A 19,781-nucleotide genomic window follows, 5' to 3' on the forward strand; every position below is an offset into this window, starting at 1 on the left:
AAATCTCCAGAACTACTGACTCATCTAGTATTTTTAAAACTACAGTAAGAAAGCACCTTTTGTCCTTAACCTGTCCTAGTCCATCATAAATAAATATGTAAAAACCATACGTGCAATTGCTCAATATCATGAACATAGGTAAAACAATATCTGTAATCATCTCAAATGTAATGTCAATCATAACATTGTGTCCACCTAAGATTAATAATCAAAACTGTAATTCGACTCTACCAAACTTACTAAAGCCATATAGCATGGACAAATAGAATATTCAATTTTCTTGTAATCATCGTAACTCACCCCCCTCAAGGGAGGTTCCTTGATGCTGGTGAGGGGCTCTTGATCTTGAGAATTGGATCTACTCACGCCCCTCAAGGGAGGTTCCTTGATGCTGGTGAGGGGCTCTTGATCTTGAGAATTGGATCTGTGCTCTAGTTCAGTGAATTAAGCTTGAATGCCTTCTCTCCCCCTCCCCCTAACAGGCGCTATATAATCCTACAGACTTAGTACTTCCCCATAATTATACTAATAATGTAACTCATCCACTGACCATATGTACAGTTATTACACTGATATTGCTTTATTAATCTTAATTAATTTAGTTTTAAGTTTGCCCGAAATACTCTGCATATAAAAGGGCTTTTAGCATGTACACTGAATTGTTATACTTTGTACAAACATGTATCATACTGAAATCAAAATTATTATTATTAACAGTTGTTAGTTTAATATGTTTATTATGCACCCCATACCCATCCTGTGGGAGGCAGTCAAAAGAGGTACATAATGGGTCCAGGAACTGGGCCCGGTGGCCTGGTGGCTAAAGCTCCCGCTTCACACACGGAGGGCCCGGGTTCGATTCCCGGCGGGTGGAAACATTTCGACACGTTTCCTTACACCTGTGGTCGTGTTCACCTAGCAGCAAATAGGTACCTGGGTGTTAGTCGACTGGTGTGGGTCGCATCCTGGGGGACAAGATTAAGGACCCCAATAGAAATAAGTTAGACAGTCTTCGATGATGCACTGACTTTCTTGGGTTATCCTGGGTGGCTAACCCTCCGGGGTTAAAAATCCGAACGAAATCTTATCTTATCTTATCTTAATAGCTGAGCAAGTTACAAAGGTAATGAAGTTAGAAGGGTAATGAATCATGTAAGTAAATTTACTTACTTATGTTTATACATGGCTACAATCGTGAACAAATTATAGAGTAATGAGCAATACACACGTCCACACCCGGTAACCTCTGTAATGAGTTACTGGAGCAAAATCCTTCCACTTTGGTCGAGGTTCCTTCCCCAAGCGCTGGAAGACCGGGATCGATACGACATGTCTTGTCAGTGGCTCTATAAACCCCAACAACAACTAACAGGTATATTTGGTGGTATACTTGAATGTACAGCACTTTACAATACATTTGAGGACACTTAGATGTTATGCAACATATAATTCATATACCACGTAGACCATACCAGGGATAAACCACCATATTGACCACCAAATGACTTCGAACAGGCGATAAATGACATGCCCATGCACTCTGCCCCAGGGCCAGACTCATGGAACTCTGTGTTCATCAAGAACTGCAAGAAGCCCCTATCACGAGCCTTTTCCATCCAATGGAGAGGGAGCATGGACACGTGGGTCGTCCTACAGTTACTAAAAATAACAGACATAGCCCCACTCCACAAAGGGGGCAGTAAAGCAACAGCAAAGAACTACAGACCAATAGCACTAACATCCCATATCATAAAAATCTTTGAAAGGGTCCTAAGAAGCAAGATCACCACCCATCTAGAAACCCATCAGTTACACAACCCAGGGCAACATGGGTTTAGAACAGGTCGCTCCTGTCTGTCTCAACTATTGGATCACTACGACAAGGTCCTAAATGCACTAGAAGACAAAAAGAATGCAGATGTAATATATACAGACTTTGCAAAAGCCTTCGACAAGTGTGACCATGGCGTAATAGCGCACAAAATGAGTGCTAAAGGAATAACAGGAAAAGTCGGTCGATGGATCTATAATTTCCTCACTAACAGAACACAGAGAGTAGTCGTCAACAGAGTAAAGTCCGAGGCAGCTACGGTGAAAAGCTCTGTTCCACAAGGCACAGCACTCGCTCCCATCTTGTTCCTCATCCTCATATCCGACATAGACAAGGATGTCAGCCACAGCACCGTGTCTTTCTTTGCAGATGACACCCGAATCTGCATGACAGTGTCTTCCATTGCAGACACTGCAAAGCTCCAGGCGGACATCAACCAAATCTTTCAGTGGGCTGCAGAAAACAATATGAAGTTCAACGATGAGAAATTTCAATTACTCAGATATGGTAAACATGAGGAAATTAAATCTTCATCAGAGTACAAAACAAATTCTGGCCACAAAATAGAGCGAAACACCAACGTCAAAGACCTGGGAGTGATCATGTCGGAGGATCTCACCTTCAAGGACCATAACATTGTATCAATCGCATCTGCTAGAAAAATGACAGGATGGATAATGAGAACCTTCAAAACTAGGGAGGCCAAGCCCATGATGACACTCTTCAGGTCACTTGTTCTATCTGGGCTGGAATATTGCTGCACACTAACAGCACCTTTCAAGGCAGGTGAAATTGCCAACCTAGAAAATGTACAGAGAACTTTCATGGCGCGCATAACGGAGATAAAACACCTCAATTATTGGGAGCGCTTGAGGTTCCTAAACCTGTATTCCCTGGAACGCAGGAGGGAGAGATACATGATTATATACACCTTGAAAATCCTAGAGGGACTAGTACCGAACTTGCACACGAAAATCACTCACTACGAAAGCAAAAGACTTGGCAGACGATGCACCATCCCCCCAATGAAAAGCAGGGGTGTCACTAGCACGTTAAGAGACCATACAATAAGTGTCAGGGGCCCTAGACTGTTCAACTGCCTCCCAGCACACATAAGGGGGATTACCAACAGACCCCTGGCAGTCTTCAAGCTGGCACTGGACAAGCACCTAAAGTCAGTTCCTGATCAGCCGGGCTGTGGCTCGTACGTTGGTTTGCGTGCAGCCAGCAGCAACAGCCTGGTTTATCAGGCTCTGATTCACCAGGAGGCCTGGTCACAGACCGGGCCGCGGGGGCGTTGACCCCCGGAACTCTCTCCAGGTAAACTCCAGGTAATACCAGGGATAAACCACTGTAGACCATACCAGGGATAAACCACCTTATAGACCATACCAGGGATAAACCACTGTATAGACCATACCAGGGATAAACCACTGTAGACCATACCAGGGATAAACCACCATATAGACCATACCAGGGATAAACCACCGTATAGACCATACCAGGGATAAACCACCGTATAGACCATACCAGGGATAAACCACCGTATAGACCATACCAGGGATAAACCACTGTAGACCATACCAGGGATAAACCACTGTGTAGACCATACCAGGGATAAACCACCGTATAGACCATACCAGGGATAAGCCACTGTAGACCATACCAGGGATAAACCACCGTATGGACCATACCAGGGATAAACCACCATATAGACCATACCAGGGATAAACCACTGTAGACCATACCAGGGATAAACCACTGTGTAGACCATACCAGAGATAAACCACTGTGTAGACCATACCAGGGATAAACCACTGTGTAGACCATACCAGGGATAAACCACTGTGTAGACCATACCAGGGATAAACCACTGTGTAGACCATACCAGGGATAAACCACTGTGTAGACCATACCAGGGATAAACCACTGTGTAGACCATACCAGGGATAAACCACTGTGTAGACCATACCAGGGATAAACCACTGTGTAGACCATACCAGGGATAAACCACTGTGTAGACCATACCAGGGATAAACCACTGTGTAGACGATACCAGGGATAAGCCACTGTGTAGACCATACCAGGGATAAACCACTGTGTAGACCATACCAGGGATAAACCACTGTGTAGACCATACCAGGGATAAACCACTGTGTAGACCATACCAGGGATAAACCACTGTGTAGACCATACCAGGGATAAAACACTGTGTTGACCATACCAGGGATAAGCCACTGTGTAGACCATACCAGGGATAAACCACTGTGTAGACCATACCAGGGATAAACCACTGTGTAGACCATACCAGGGATAAACCACTGTGTAGACCATACCAGGGATAAACCACTGTGTAGACCATACCAGGGATAAACCACTGTGTAGACCATACCAGGGATAAACCACTGTGTAGACCATACCAGGGATAAACCACTGTGTAGACCATACCAGGGATAAACCACTGTGTAGACCATACCAGGGATAAGCCACCATGTAGACCATACCAGGAATTAGCAACCATGTAGACCATACGAGGGATAAACCACTGTGTAGGCCCTACCAGGGATAAACCACCATGTAGACCATACCAGGGATAATCCACTGTGTAGACCATATCAAGGATAAACCACCACATAGAGGATACCAGGGATAAACCACTGTGTAGACCATACCAGGGATAAACCACCATGTATACCATACCAGGAATAAACCACTGTGTACACCTTACCAGGGATAAACAATCTGAGGTTTGGTATACCTCTAAGCGCTCGTGTACACCATACTTCAAGCACTTATGTACTGACCTAATTGTGGTTGCAGGGGTTGAGACTCAGCTCCTGGTCCCGCTCTTCACTGAATGCTACTGGGTCCTCTCTCTCTCTCCCTGCTCCATGAGCTTTATCATACCTCATCTTAAAGCTATGTATGGTTGGTCTTTATTTATTCTACTGTACCACTGTGGAGACTACTTGTACACAATGTGAGGTGTTTGTGTAAACTTGTATCAGCCATAACTAGACACTTCGTTCATTTGTTTACATAGTACTCTGCATGGGTGGGGTGGCTAAGTGGGCTACCCTACCTCCCACACATGACTTTCTAGTGGGAGGGGCTGGGTTTGATTGGTGTCATGGAGTACGGGAGTTATTTCTTGGGTAGCTTTAGGTAGATGTCGTTTTGATAAGGACCTGCCTCGTATGGGCCAGTAGGCCTTCTGCAGTGTTCCTACATTCTTATGTTCTTATGTTCTTATGTTCTTAAATAAATACTTTCCACCTCTCACCCTACATTAAGACCATTAACCCTTTGACTGTCACAGGCCCCTTTCTGAAAGTGTCATTCTATGTCACAAAATATTAAAAAAAAATGATTTTTTCTTACCAAAATGTTAGGACTATTCTACTGAGTGTTTTAAGCCTAAAAATTTTTTTTTGCCATCAGTACTTACCGAGATAGAGAGGCGCAAAGTTGGCAGAAAATGAGCAGTGTATGGCAAAGTTGGCAGAAAATGAGCAGTGTATGGCAAAGCGGGGAATGCCGCCCACCCGGTATTCTTTTATTTACTCCAACTTGAAGGTTTCTTGTATTTTCCAATATTTTTCTTTTCTAAGTAAGTTATGTGTCCTGTGAGACCAAAGTAAGGTGCAAATATACACTCATTGTTTATAACACAACAACTCAACAAACATTATCACTATTAGATTGTGTTTACACAAACAAACAATACAAAACACTGTTTATTACTATTGTTCCATAATATTTATGTACAGTCACTAAACACTTTCCTAGAACTGCTGCAGCTTGTGGAACTCTTTGAAACATGGGTATATGCAGAGGGGCAATTGACATTCCGCACACATAAAACGAGTGTCTCTGGGTGTTTGTGGGTATTTTGTGGTATGTCCACATACAAAACGCCTCTTCTGAACATCTTTTCTTGCAAGCAGTAGGAGGCAGTTGTATGTGGTAGTGATCACCAGGCCTCAGATGAGATGGCATGTGTTTGCAATTTTGTGGGCGCTGGTCTATTACAGGTGTTGCTCCTTGGTACTTGACGATTATTTGTCTGATGACTGACAAACAAAATTTACCATATTTTGGTTTGTTGTTGGTCCTCAACTTGTATATATTATGAGCATTTAGCATGGAAATATCAAGAAGATGGAAAAAAAGTTTTATATACCACTTATAACTCCAGCATACACAATCAGCAAACCCAATCTGCATGTCACATTTGTCCACTAAGTGCATATTGAGGTTGTAGTCCATGACAGCTGCAGGTTTTAGAATGGGTTCATTGGTCACTCTATTGTGCCTGCCAGTGTGTGCCATTTCGTTTCGGTGAACCAATGTTAAGAATGTGACATCACGTTTGTCATGCCACCAATATGCCATGATGTCATTGGCCTGCACATCACCTCTGCGAGTGCCAGCGTCGAACCTTGGCATATGCTTATGATTACCACGCATTGTGTCACACACGTCTGTCAGGTTCACTCGCAAGAAATCACTAAGTATGGGGCTTGTGTACCAGTTATCAGTATATAATATATGCCCCTTACCAAGATATGGTTCCATCATTGTTCGAAGCACATCACCAGAGATACCCAATAACTTCCTGGTATCTCAATGTTTTACTGCCAGTGTACACAATGATATCCATAACGAAACCACTTTTGCAATCACACAGTACAAATAACGTTATACCAAAGTATTTTCTCTTGCTTGATATATATTGCTTGAATGAGAGTCTTCCTTTGAATAAAATCAAAGACTCGTCAATAACAAGCTTCCTGAAGGGATAAAAAAAACATGCAACACTTTTGTTTCAGGTACATAAACACATTTCTGATCTTATATAACCTGTCACTTCTGTCAGGCCTTGTTTTGTCTGAAAAATGTAACATACGTAACAGTATCAAAAAACGATTCACACCTATAATGTCACTGAAACCTGGGGTTGAAATCAGGCATTCTGTTGCCCAGTACGTGGTGACAGTGTGCTTACACACATGTGGCATAAGCATTATTGTGGCAAAGAACAGGTACATCTCTGCCACAGTTGTCTCCTTCCACTGGTGTAGCTGTGATCTTGGTGAAAGAATTGTATTTGCCATGGTGTACTCATAGTATGTGTTGGTTTCCCTGACAATAATGTCCATCAGGGGCTCATCAAAGAATAACTGAAAGCATTCTAGTTCAGTGGCGTTGTTCCCAAGTGTACACAATGGCCATATTCCACTTTGTGTTTCATCAAAGTCATGGGGATTGGAAATAAAATCGTCACCTTGCTGCCAATCCCAGATGCGGTCTGCTGGTGGGTTCTGCATATTGAAACGTGGTTGTGGAAGTTGTGGTTGTAGTTGTTGTGGGAGTGTGGGGTTGGGCGAGGCTGGTTGTAGTTGTGCAGAGTCAGCAGCGTTAGTAGTAGCGTGGCCCGCTGCTGGTGCCATATGACTCATGCCACCATCACTATCGCCACCACCACCTGCTGCCTCACCCACATTGTTCATACCCATCGTAACAATATCGTCATCTTCACTATCGGGTCGTGGTGTAGGGCCACGGGATGTACTCCGAGATTTACTCCTTCCCCTTGGAACAGCATATGACACACTACCAGACCGCATGCTACGTCGTATATACTGCCGCTTCACTGGGGAATATTCACCCTCACCGTCGCAACTAGAACTGCTTTCAGTAACTTTGAAATCACTATCACTATCACTTTCACTGCTCACATCTGAGTCTTGTACACGGGCAGATAGTTTCCTCTTTCGTCCTGGTACAGGTGAACGTGAACGAGCCGGCCCAGTACCAGAGATGGAAGGTCGTGGGTCATCTGGGTTTTCATCACTAATTACGTTATCCTGAGCGCTGTTTTCAGTCACACCTGCTTGAAAACCATGGAATTCACTTTCACTGACACTTCCATCGCTGATAGAGCTATCACTTGGGAACAAAAGGCCTCCAATCCGCTGAGGAGTGAGGTACTTCTTACCGCGAGGCACGGTGAAAATGGACTACCAAGATGGTGTTCCCACAATGCGCCACTGAGTCCCAGATTTTTTTCACAGGGTGCACACCCACCACTCAGACCCATTCTCTCTCATGTAGGCCTACCAGCTTTCTCCCGCTTAATTTGAAGCCGCTAGAATTTATGCGTATAAATACGTCTGAAATGTGGCGCGTAAGACGTATATATGTATATGACCAAAACAGCCAAAGGGGTTAAGACTACAAATATTTTAGGTAAGTAATGAGTGTATTGTGTATGCATTATATCACTCTGGGGCACTTTAAGCATCATAGTGTATTATGTGTGGGTGGGGTGACCAGGAGAACTACCATACCTACCCACACATGACTTCTTACAATAAATACTACTCACCTTTTGCCCTACATTAAGACTACAAATATTTTGAGGTAAATAATGGGTGTAATGTGTAATGTTTTTATTGTTTTTTAATGCCTAGTTCTATTGATAACTTAATATATATTAGTGTAAACCTGTTATCTGGCATTTATATGCATTTATAAGTGGGAAAAAATGGTGTTCTGCTTTCCGGTGACGTTTTCATTGCGGCGGTTGCCAGGAACCTAACCTGCCACATAAGTGGGACCCTGTTGTATATGCCTCTCTATAGAAAGCCCTTTGTTATACAAGGCATTTCAGGCAGCCTTAAAATGAACAATTACTAGACAATGAGACACGTATAGTACATGAGAATGAGTATACTTAGTTTATACTGAAGGTACAACCTCTCCTCAATTAACGATGGAGCTCTGTTCCTAAGACAACGTTGGTAAACGATTTCATCGCTAAGCAAGGAGCATACTATAATGGTAGTGGGTTTGTGTCAGTTATCTTTGATATTGTTTTAATGTCACCTTTGCACCATTCATAACATTTTTTAGTATATTTTTAAATGTCTATACAGTAGTGTACTGTATATTGTAATAAACTGAATAGAGGACATCAGCTCTAATATATATTATTTAGGTATGCATACTGGTCAGAGAGCCCATCGTAAGTCCAAGTCATCAGTAAATGAATACACCGCTTAGTGAGGAGAGGCTGTATCCAGTAATATAATAAAAATTCTGACTGAAGATACACTAAGAATGAAGCTAGGTACCTGAAGTGATACAAGAAAATAATGCCTTACCAGTAACAAATAAGAGATGAAGGAAGGATGGAGCAAGAACAGGATTTGTTTGAGATAATTAATTGTTGTTAGGATCACATTAAGGTAAGGAGATATTTTGTAAGAGTAGCTTTGAAGTGCCTGGCAGACAGACCAACTCTCGAGTCTTCAGGCAGAGAGTTCCAGAGTTTAGGTCCTTTTATTCACATTGAGTTTTTACACTGGTTGAATTGAATACGGGGAATATCATAGAGGGTTTTGTGTCTAGTATTATGCTTATGGGTTCTTTTGCAACTATTAAGAAAGAGTTTCAGAGTAGGATTAATATTGAAATTGATTGTCCTGTATGTATATGTAGTATGCACAGTAGTATGAGAGAATTTTATGTATATTAATTAAACAAGTTTAGACTTTTGAAGAGAGGGGAGTGTGTTTGGCAGTAGACTGGGTGATCATTTGTAAAGCTGCTTTTTGTTGTGATATTATTGGCTTTAGGGGATTAACTGTAGTGGATCCCCAGGCACAAATAGCTTAGGTAAGGTAGGGATATCCTAGAGAAAATTATAATGTAAGTATCGCTGTTTGAGGTACATAGTAACATATCTTCGAGAGGTTGCCAGCTGATCTGGATAATTTTTTTTTATATGCTGAATGTGGCTGTTGAACAGACTTAAGAATTTTCTATTGTGTTGTTTTGTCGTGGGAGAATCATTAATCATAATGCTTAGTTAGACATTTGTAGCTCTCTTCCTAAACATCATGTAGAAGGTCTTGTCAGTGTTAAAAGTGAGTTTTCTGGTTGTCATCCAGGTTGATATCTTTATGGGTTTCTTATTAATGGTATTATTGAGAGAATTTGGATTTGGGTGGGAGACAACAAAAGTTGTGTTGTCTGTAAACAGAGCAGGTCTAATTTGCTGAGGTGCATTTGGTAAATCATTCATGTACATGTGGAAAAGCTGAGGGCCAAGGACACTGCCTTGGGGCACTCCTATGTTGATGGATCTTGTTGACAAGGTTGTGCCCTTGATGGAGGCCTATTGGTGTCTTTTGTTAAGGTAGGGCTTCAGGCATGACCTCTGATACCATAATGTTCAAGTTTAAGGGTGCAGGATATTGTGGTCTATTATACTGAAAGCTTCCCTAAAATTTATAAAGAGGCCTGGTGGATTCATTGTTCTCGAGAGTTACACAAAGTCTAACATTTTATAATTGTATTTGGTCTTTTCTTCGGTTTGAAACCAAACTGGCAGCGGCTGAGTATGTTGCATGATGCTAGAAAAGAATATAATCTCTTCTGGATTATTTTTTCAAAGATTTTAGATATAAATGGCAGGTTAGATATAGGTCTATACTTATTATACTTATTTACATCAATTGAGTATCTTCCTTTATGTATTGGGGTAGATAGATAGATTAATATGTTTATTATGCACCCCAACCCATCCTGTGGGCGGTAGTCACCCCATACCCATCCTGTGGGCGGTAGTCACCCCATACCCATCCTGTGGGCGGTAGTCACCCCATACCCATCCTGTGGGCGGTAGTCACCCCATACCCATCCTGTGGGCGGTAGTCACCCCATACCCATCCTGTGGGCGGTAGTCAAAAGATTACAGAGGTACATAATTGGTCCAGGGACTGGACTCCAAAGTTTTGATAGCTGAGCAAGTTACAGAGGTAATGAATTCACAAATTACAAAGGTAATGAACTCACAAATTACAAAGGTAATGAACTCCGGGTAGGTCTAGTCACAATCATGACAAGTTACAAAGGTATTTACAGATTACAGAGGTACACAATGGGTCCAGGGACTGGGCCCCAAAGTTTTGATGGCTGAACTAGGTACAAAGGTAATGAACTCACAAGTTACAAAGGTAATGAACTCACAAGTTACAAAGGTAATGAATACTGTAAGAATGGTTACTTACGTTTATACATGGCTACAATCATCAACAAATTATAGTGTAATGAGCAATTCACACTTCCACACCCGGTCACAACTGTAATGAGTTATTGGTGCAAATGTTGATTGTTGAGTCACACACACACACACACACACACACACACACACACACACACACACACACACACACACACACACATACATATTCACAAACACACACACACACACACACAAACACACACACACACACACACACACACACACACACACACACACACACACACACACACACATACACAAACTCATACACACACACTCATACACACACACACACGCACACACACACGCACACACACACCCACTCATACACACACACACACACACTCATACACATACACACGCACACACAAACACACACAAACACACACACACACACACACACACACACACACACACACACACACACACACACACACAGAGGAGCTTGGACTCGACCCCTGCAATCTCAACTAGGTGAATGCACACACACACACACACACACACACACACGTCTGCTGCAGCATATGGGCGCCTGGCAAACCTGAGAACAGCATTCCGATACCTTAGTAAGGAATCGTTCAAGACACTGTACACCGTGTATGTCAGGCCCATACTGGAGTATGCAGCACCTGTTTGGAACCCGCACTTGATAAAGCACGTCAAGAAACTAGAGAAAGTACAAAGGTTTGCAACAAGGTTAGTTCCAGAGCTAAGGGGAATGTCCTATGAAGAAAGATTAAGGGAAATCGGCCTGACGACACTGGAGGACAGGAGGGTCAGGGGAGACATGATAACGACATATAAAATACTGCGTGGAATAGACAAGGTGGACAAGGACAGGATGTTCCAGGGAGGGGACACAGAAACAAGAGGCCACAATTGGAAGTTGAAGACACAAATGAGTCAGAGAGATAGTAGGAAGTATTTCTTCAGTCATAGAGTTGTAAGGCAGTGGAATAGCCTAGGAAATGACGTAGTGGAGGCAGGAACCATACACAGTTTTAAGACGAGGTTTGATAAAGCTCATGGAGCGGGGAGAGAGAGGGCCTAGTAGCAACCGGTGAAGAAGCGGGGCCAGGAGCTAGGACTCGACCCCTGCAACCACAAATAGGTGAGTACACACACACACACACACACACACATGCACACATGTGGTAATGCTTTATTTACAGCTAGCAAAGTCAGGGTATTTCTCCAGAATGGTCTGTAATATACAACTGTGGATAAAATACTTTGCCATTTCTTGAACATTTCTGAGTGAGTTGTTTCTAAATTCATTAATTTGATCACACTCCAGTACATAATAGTGCAAGGTGTGACAATAGTCCATCTGGCAAAGTTTACATTTCGTTTGGTCTACATCTGGTGGTGGTGATTTAACCTGCCAAAGATACTTGTAACCCAGCCGGAGCCGGGCAGTAGTGACATCCAAGAGTCTGCTTATTTTGTTGGATGCACCATAGACATGTGGCTCCTCCTGCATGATAGAGTGATGATAGATGGACTCTCTGGTGTCAATCTCCCTGAGCCTTAAGTCCATAAAATTCAGTTGAAGTTCTTTTCGTATTATTGTTCTCAAACTACTACCTGACAAGCCAAGATTGTAATCTACTCCCTCTTTGAAAGCATACAGCTTAGCCAATTTATCAGTTCTATCATGCATCTGAAGACCAATGTGAGATGGAATTCACAGCATGTGCACTCTGACTCCACTGTCCACAATCCTACCATACCTGTGTTTGGCTTCTGACACAAGCATGCCACAATTTATGCTTAATGAGTTGAGAGCATTTATGGATGACAGAGAATCAGTTACAATTAAACTGTCAATCTTTGATACATAGATGCATTTCAGTGCAAGGAGTATGGCAAACAGTTCTGTCTGAAGGGTAGAGGCCCAATTATTGATGCGTGCTCCAATTTCTTTAAGAGAGCCATACTCTGTACGACAACAGCAGCACTACCAGCTGCACCAGTGGATTGGTGAACAGAACCATCAGCGTAAATAATTTGCGAGAGTGTGTGCTGTGTGACTAAGTTATCAATACAGCTTAAGGCCTCATGTTTGGCTTCAAGGTGAAGTTTTGGTTGTGATTTAAGAAGTAGTTTGGGGGGAAATGGAGGAATGATAGTTTGGAATGGGGTAATATTCCATGGAGCGGAGAAGTGCCGCTGTTGCATTACTTGACATAGATTATGTATCTGATTCATGCGGAGGTCGGTTCCAGTTTTTTCGATCCATCTGGAGGAGTGTTCACCAGTGCTGAGGAAAGTTTGGAGGGCTTCTGTGCAGGGGTTTGAATGGGCTTGCCTGAGCATATTAACCCCAATTAGGATATTTCTTTCAGTAACACGATATCTGATGCTTGGAATATCAAGTTCTTTTTGCATATTTAAAATTTTGGCAGTACGAGGGCATCCTAGGATGATCCTCATTGCTTCGTTCTGCAGTTTTTCCAGCCCTCCAAGCTTCCAGTCAGACACAAGAGCAAGTAGTGGCGCAGCATAATCAACCAATGATCTAATATAAGCAAGATACATCATTTTCACAATTTTAACATTAGCACCATACCTGGGGTGAAACCCAGCCACAACTCTAAGTGCTCTTAGTCGTTCTTTGTATTGGCGACAAAGTCTTGTTACAACAGGTCCAAGTAGTGGAACCTCAAAGCCTAGATACCTGTATCTGCTTACATATTCTAGAAGAGACCCATCCTGCAACTGGATCTGACGAACTGTGCCTCTCTGTCGAGGAGGACGCCTATTGAGTATCTTTGTTTTATCAGTAGAGATTATCAACCCCAGGTCCTGACACGAGGCTAGTACATGATTAAGAATGTTTTGGGTGTTGGAGAATCCGGTGGTGTGAATCATTATATCATCAGCAAAACTAATCACATAATGATGGGGCTGACTAGGCATAGCATTAAGTAATGCATTAATTAGAATATTGAACAGTGTGGGACTGAGCACACCTCCCTGTGGGGTTCCTAATTCAAAGTCTTTAATTACACTTCTATGTCCCTGGAACAACACAGACGATTTTCTGTTGAACAGGTAGCCTCAGGTAGCAGGCCGCCGAGTCCGAGCCTAAATACACCCAAAAATCGAAAAAATATGAAAAATGAGTTAATCTTACCGAAAAATAGAGCAAAGATCTGGCAACATTTTGGTGTGCGCCTCGTTTGTGTACGATAATTACATATAAAGCTACCGTAATTATAACAACTACGTCATCAGCATGACGCGGCCCAGCTCACCATAACAATAACACGTGCTCCAGCACCACTCGCTTCATAAAACAGTATCACAGGTATTTTTTTCCTTTTTTTTGGTGTTTTTTTTAGCTAGATCTTCTAAATAGTAACTGGCAACCATCAGGTTAGCTGTGAGAAGGAGCTGCTCACACCATATCAAGTCAGTGCCGACTGGAAGTCTGAAGAGAGGGGGGGGTGTGTCACTTTGTCTGATAGCTGACTACCCTTGGGACGTTACTTTTTGCCTTTCATTGTATACATTTTTGGTAAACAATGCCTGCAAAGAAGAAACAGTTTGCCAAGAACATTAGCAGCAAGAGGAAAAGGCACATAGAAGCAATGATAAGGTCTATACAAGCAAAGTGAGCAGCAGCTGCTGTGGTTGGTGACGCCGCCACGATGGCAGTATCACCACGTGGTGACGCCGCCACGATGCTAGTACCACCAAGTGGTGACGCCGCCACGATGCTAGTACCACCACGTGGTGACGCCGCCACCATGCTAGTACCACCACGTGGTGACGCCGCCACGATGCTAGTACCACCAAGAGGAGAAGGAACATAGAAGCACGATGCTGATAAGATCTATACGATGCTAGTACCACCACGTGGTGACGCCGCCACGATGCTAGTACCACCACGTGGTGAGCCACGATGCTAGTACCACCTGACGCCGCCACGATGCTAGTTGGTGACGCCGCCACGATGCTAGTACCACCACGTGGTGACGCCGCCATGATGTTGGTACCACCACGTGGTGACGCCGCCAAAATATTTCTTTTCATATGCCAAAAATAAGGCAAATACCACATCTAGTATCGGGCCCTTACTCAGACAGGATGGGACTTACAGACGACAACAAGGAAATGAGTGAAATATTGAAATCCCAGTACGACTCTATGTTTAGTGAACCACTAATCGGTCTGAGGATCGACGACCCAAATGATTTCTTCATGAATGAGCCTCAAAACTCCATAAATGTATGCCAGATTTCCGACATTACCCTAACTCCGATAGATTTCGAAAAAGTCATTGACAACATGCCTATGCACTCAGCCCCGGGCCCAGACTCGTGGAACTCTGTTTTCATTAAGAACTGCAAGAAACCCCTCTCGCGTGCCCTAAGTACACTATGGAGGAGGAGCTTGGACATGGGTGAGATTCCACAGTCACTTAAAACAACGGATATAGCCCCGCTCCATAAAGGTGGCAGCAAAGCATTAGCTAAGAACTATAGACCAATAGCTCTGACGTCCCACATCATAAAAATCTTTGAAAGAGTGCTAAGAAGCAGGATTGCAAATCACCTGGATTCCCAAAATCTGCACAATCCAGGGCAACATGGGTTCAGGGCAGGTCGCTCCTGCCTCTCACAACTACTGGATCACTATGACATGGCCTTGGATGCACTGGAAGAAAATCAGAATGCAGATGTAATATACACAGACTTTGCAAAAGCATTTGACAAATGCGATCATGGCGTAATAGCCCATAAAATACGTGCTAAAGAATAACTGGGAAAGTGGGGAGATGGATCTTCAACTTCCTAACAAATCGAACACAAAGAGTAGTGGTCAACAGAGTTAAATCGGAGGCTGCCATAGTGAAGAGCTCTGTTCCACAAGGCACAGTACTCGCCCCCATCTTATTCCTTATCCTCATATCAGACATAAACAGAGATATACACCACAGCACCGTATCATCCTTTGCGGATGATACTAGGATCTGCATGAGGCTGTCATCTGCTGAGGACGCGGTTAACCTCCAAGAAGATATAAACAAAGTTTTCCAGTGGGCAACGGTAAACAATATGATGTTCAATGAGGACAAATTCCAACTACTCCGTTATGGAAAACTGGAGGAGATAATAACTAGAACAGAGTATACTACTGACTCCGGCCATACAATAGAGCGGAAAAATAATGTAAGGGACCTGGGAGTAGTAATGTCTGAGGATCTCACTTTCAAGGATAACAACAGTGCCACGATCGCACGTGCAAAGAAAATGATAGGATGGATAATGAGAACTTTCAAAACGAGAGATGCCAAGCCCATGATGATCCTTTTCAAATCACTTGTTCTCTCTAGGCTGGAATGCTGCTGTACAGTAACATTTCCATACAAAGCAGGTGAAATCGCAGATCTAGAGAGTGTACAGAGATCCTTTACTGCACGTATAAGTTCTGTCAAGCACCTTAACTACTGGGAACGCTTGGAAGCACTTGACTTGTACTCGTTGGAACGCAGGAGGGAGAGATATATCATAATCTACACTTGGAAAATCTTGGAAGGAATGGTCCCAAATCTGGACACAGAAATCACTCCCTACGAAAGTAAAAGACTGGGCAGGCGATGCAAAATGCCGCCAATAAAAAGTAGGGGCGCCATTGGTACACTAAGAGAAAACACCATAAGTGTCCAGGGCCCAAAACTGTTCAACAGCCTCCCATCAAGCATTAGGGGAATTGCCAATAAACCCCTGGCTGCCTTCAAGAGAGAGCTGGACAGATACCTAAAGTCAGTGCCGGATCAGCCGGGCTGTGGCTCGTACGTCGGACTGCATGCGGCCAGCAGTAACAGCCTAGTTGATCAGGCCCTGATCCATCGGGAGGCCTGGTCGTGGACCGGGCCGCGGGGGCGTTGATCCCCGGAATAACCTCCAGGTAACCTCCAGGTACGTGGTGACGCCGCCATGATGCTAGTACCACCACGTGGTGACGCCGCCATGATGTTGGTACCATCACCACGTGGTGACGCCGCCATGATGCTAGTACCACCACGTGGTGACGCCGCCATGATGCTTGTACCACCACGTGGTGACGCTGCCATGATGTTCGTACCACCACGTGGTGACGCCGCCATGCTGCTCGTACCACCACGTGGTGACGCCGCCATGATGCTCGTACCACCACATGGTGACGCCGCCATGATGGTCGTACCACCACGTGGTGACGCCGCCATGATGCTCGTACCACCACGTGGTGACGCCGCCATGAAGCTCGTACCACCACGTGGTGACACCGCCATGATGCTCGTACCACCACGTGGTGACGCCGCCATGATGGTAGTACCACCACGTGGTGACGCCGCCATGATGCTAGTACCACCACGTGGTGACGCCGCCATGATGGTAGTACCACCACGTGGTGACGCCGCCATGATGCTAGTACCACCACGTGGTGACGCCGCCACGATGCTAGTACCACCACGTGGTGACGCCGCCACGATGCTAGTACCACCACGTGGTGACGCCGCCACGATGCTAGTACCACCACGTGGTGACGCCGCCACGATGCTAGTACCACCACGTGGTGACGCCGCCACGATGCTAGTACCACCACGTGGTGACGCCGCCACGATGCTAGTACCACCACGTGGTGACGCCGCCACGATGCTAGTACCACCACGTGGTGACGCCGCCACGATGCTAGTACCACCACGTGGTGACGCCGCCACGATGCTAGTACCACCACGTGGTGACGCCGCCACGATGCTAGTACCACCACCCTCCTGTCAACACCTGTCCTTGTTCACTGCTACTGAACTATTGGATATTTCATGTTCAGAAACAAGGAAGACAAAATATAGGAGCCCCGCAAATATGCCCACCTCCACCACGGCTGCTACTACCTCCACTGCTGCTACTACCACAACTACTACCTCCACTGCTGCTACTACCACAACTACTACCTCCACTGCTGCTACTACCACAACTACTACCTCCACTGCTGCCTGGAGGACATTAGATAATCATGTGTCCACCTACATCCAGTCATAGGTACGTAATTATTAGTGTTTTTTTGGTATATTTTTATATTGTTATGTGTATAAATATCATATATGGATGCAATTACATGTGTACATAATCACTGGGAATAATCACTGGGAATAATCACTGGGAATAATCACTGGGAATAATCACTGGGAATAATCACTGGGAATAATCACTGGGAATAATCACTGGGAATAATCACTGGGAATAGGATTTTGAGAATTCATTTCTTTCTTTTCAGATTGATTGGGATGGATTGTTATGATTGGCCGGCCACCAGAGAACTTCAGGACAAAGGGATCTTCATGGAACTTCAGGAATAATGTCTATATAACCAGTTCTACTCTCAATAAACGTATAAAGGCACTATGAGTATTTTTACCCACTGTATAGTAATGTTCAATGTATTTGTTGATTTTTTTCAAAAGTGCATTTATTTGTATTTTTCTGAGGTAAAACCATTATTTATGAACCGATCATTCTGAATTTTACAAAAGTTATTCAGGGGACCCTGTTTGACTTTGTAATGGAGCTGTCTTGGGTAATAATCCCTTCAATTTTGCATAAATTGATGTAAAGTGAACAAAAAATTGTTTAAATAAAGTCAAGACATAATAATATTTTTTTGGGGTACCATAAAACATGTTATTGCATTATTTATATCCATTAGATGGTCAATTTGGCATTACTTTATCATTTGTGATTATCAACAATGATTTCGAGATTGTCAATATTGACTTGCGTTGCTATAAGTGTTGCCATGTCCAATTTTTCACATTTTTATTTTTTATAACTTTATTTATTGGACGATCTTGATGCAACTTTCACCACATGAGGCTCAATATGCCTAAAGTCTCTGGTAAAAAAATCAACGAAATCGAGCAAAGGAAAAAAAAATTCAGGCTGCCTGTACCCTTAATCCAGCGGAGAAGCCATCCTCCAACATCCATTCTGGCAAGTTCACTAATGATTACATGTTGGTTGGCTACATCGAAAGCGGATTTAAGGTCAAGGAAGGTAGTGTAGGAGCTGTCAGTGTGCAGGGTGAGAAAGGTGGCTATGCAATGATGCACGCTCCTTCCATGCATGAAACCATGTAACCGGGGAGACAAAAATTGTTTGATTCTGTACATGAGACGATTAAGAATCATTCTCTCAAATGTTTTACACAAGCAGCTAGTAAGAGATATTGGGCGAAATGCATTTTGTTGATTGGGCTTAGGAATTGGAATGATGAGGCTGTTGGTCCAAGATTGAGGGAGCTCCCCAGTTACATAGCTCATGTTATATAATTCAAGTAATGGATTACCTGGTACTCGACACAGCAATCTGAGTATGTTGTAAGTAATATTATCCTCACCAGGCGACGTGGAGTTGCCCTTAGTTAGTGCTGCATCAAGTTCATAATTAGTGAAAGGAATGTTGCAGTCATCTGCCTTGCTGAGCATAAAGCAAACAAGTCTCTCCCTTGCATCATATTTGTCATTTAATTTTGCCTGTGTGGTACTGGGAAGATTATCATAGCTAGATGTAGCAGCCCAAGCACTGACTAACTCATTCGCCCTATGTAAGGGATGAGGGTGCGCGATCTGCCCAGTTCTGTTACCCTTAATTCTATTTATGTCCCTCCATGCTCGGCTAAGTGGGTAGCCTTTGCTATCTTAAGCATTTTGGGGAATGTGTTGGTTGAACAATAATGCAATAGTGGGTGACAGTACATGAGCTAATCTTCTGAACAATAGTGGTGGTACTTGTACTAAGTTTCCTGACTTATTTTTTCAATGAGTTTATTATCAGAAAGACGTCAGTAGGATTAGTTGGAGCCAGA

The 19,781-nt window shown here is 43.6% G+C and overlaps 1 long non-coding RNA gene across 1 annotated transcript; it reads left to right on the forward strand.

The window, feature by feature from the left end:
- Positions 1-17,809: 17,809 nt before the first annotated feature.
- On the forward strand, positions 17,810-18,319 carry LOC138852151 (uncharacterized). Its single transcript, XR_011391585.1, has 2 exons — positions 17,810-17,959; positions 18,195-18,319. It is a non-coding gene; the product is annotated as an uncharacterized lncRNA (long non-coding RNA).
- Positions 18,320-19,781: the final 1,462 nt, after the last annotated feature.

Source organism: Cherax quadricarinatus, unplaced genomic scaffold (genome assembly GCF_038502225.1).
Source record: "Cherax quadricarinatus isolate ZL_2023a unplaced genomic scaffold, ASM3850222v1 Contig4469, whole genome shotgun sequence".
Classification (NCBI taxonomy): domain Eukaryota; kingdom Metazoa; phylum Arthropoda; class Malacostraca; order Decapoda; family Parastacidae; genus Cherax; species Cherax quadricarinatus.